We start from the raw sequence: 2,122 nt of genomic DNA on the forward strand, positions 1-2,122 counted from the left end.
AAACGTGCGAGGGTCTCGTTACAAGCGACGTTGCTCTGCCCCACAACAGGGACCACATTCCCCCGCCGCCAGTCATCACCCTGAACCCGGTAAGCTGTGGCTGCTGAGCACCGCTGGTTTGTTCAGCCCGGGTTGTTTTTTCTGGAGACACCTCGTCCCCGGTGTCTTCAGCTGTAAGCACCTGCAGTGGCTGAGCCTGCTACGAACCATCGAAACACCTCTCTTTGTTATGAAAAGAACGCGGAGGGGGGGGATTAAGTTTTTATTGTGAAACTTGATTACTGCAGGACTGTTTTGTCAGTCTTGCCACCTTGCGAGCATGGAAGAGAAGGCCTGATGAAGACGGAAGCAGCACTTGCATCCTTTATTAACACTGGTAAGTAAACATGATAAGGTAATTGATTTGTATTTAATTTAATGGCTGATCAATACCAAATGTCCCCACTAACAAAGCAATCTTAGAGGAGCAGCAGTGTAACTGATCGTTTCTCTATCCACACATCTTTGATTTCATAAACCATCTCACTGTGCAGGCATATGTTTTGATCTTCGGGAGAGGAAACAAGTGTTAAAGTTGTCCTGGGGCGTGTCTGCGTCTGTCTCCGGTATCAACGAGAGTGTGTGTGGTCGTGTGTGTGTGGTGGTCGTGGTGTGTGTGTCGTGAGAGAGTGAGAGAGCTACAGTTACATGGCTGGACTTGTGGAACCTGGGCTGCTTTCTGAAACGTCTGTTCCAGTTAGGAAGTTCTCCCATTTTCTTTCTCTGTGATGGAAGCCGCTGAGGCAAAAATAATGGCATCACAGAGGTCAATTAAAATTCCTGTACTGCTCATTTTTCATTGTCCCGTGCTGCTGTGTGTTGGTGTGTGTGTGTGTGTGTGGGTCCGTGTGTGTGTGGGGTGTGTGTGTGTGTTGTTCATACGTGCAAGTCATTTATATCGGCGTTCCGAGTTTCTGGCTCTGTCAGGCAATCGTCTATTCTGCAAGTCCGGGTTTTGAAGTAACATTCAAGATCCATTATGTGTTACTAACTTCTTTCTCCCTCTCACTCACACACCCACACACACAACACACACCACACACACACACAACACCACACACACACACACTATTGTTTAGGGTGAAATCTGCCACATAGGACAGATTTTGGGATCGCCTTTAGATGAATGATATTTGTAGGAAATAGGTCATTAGTTAGAAAATTACCAAAAAACAAGAAGTGAAGGAGACGTTTTTAAGTAAGATAAAAGAAGAAACATCACGTTGGGGGCGTTGTGAAACGATGCCTTCGTCGATGTTGCAACTGGAATGCACCATTTTTGGACACCGCAGGGCTAGAAAATGTGCTGATTTCTAAACCTTCGATCGTGACGCCCTGGTAGGCTTGTTACAGCGATTCTAGACAGCACGTGCAGCCAGCACAGTAGTCGCAGTGGAGAAAACAAGCCCCATATGTGTGACTGACCTTCGTGGGCTGCCTGAGACACACACACGACCGACGACACACCACACGAACACACACACACAGGCACAGCACACACACGCACCAGCCCACACAGCAGGCACACCACGCAGCCGAGCCACGCAGTGAGGGAGTGTGTGTAAGCCCGATGTTGAAGCCGGTGCCTGCAGTGTTGTAAGAAGAAATACCAAATGAGCTTCAGTTCCAGTAAGCAACTACATTCACAGGCTCATAAAGACCTTTATGCGATTTGTCTGACTTCACGGTATAGGTAGACTCCTTGCTGTGTTTCGCCTGTTGTGATTTTAATAGGATACATATGTGACCGGATACAGGCGTCTATCGATCCCGCAACTTCGCACATCTCAGCTGGCTTTTAAACGGGGGAGGATTTTGAGGGTGTTGTTAGCGCCTCGTAGACATTAAAAGGTTGAAGGTCTAGGTTTGATGTGAGAAACGTCCGGGCGAGGCGGGTGTTGTTATCTTTGAGCGCTGGCAGCCATTACTGCCTGTTGGAGATGTGTTTGGATTTGCTGTTCATTAATCAGCGGTTTGTGGAAATTGACAAAAGAAAGAAAACCCTTTGTGTTGCTTCATATTATTGGTGAAAGGAAGCCAGCTTAAAAAGCCGACTCTCGGTGCATCTAAGGGATGAAAAGGG

Source organism: Morone saxatilis, unplaced genomic scaffold (assembly GCF_004916995.1).
Source record: "Morone saxatilis isolate NCDOM2014 unplaced genomic scaffold, NCSU_SB_2.0 Contig20, whole genome shotgun sequence".
Lineage (NCBI taxonomy): Eukaryota > Metazoa > Chordata > Actinopteri > Moronidae > Morone > Morone saxatilis.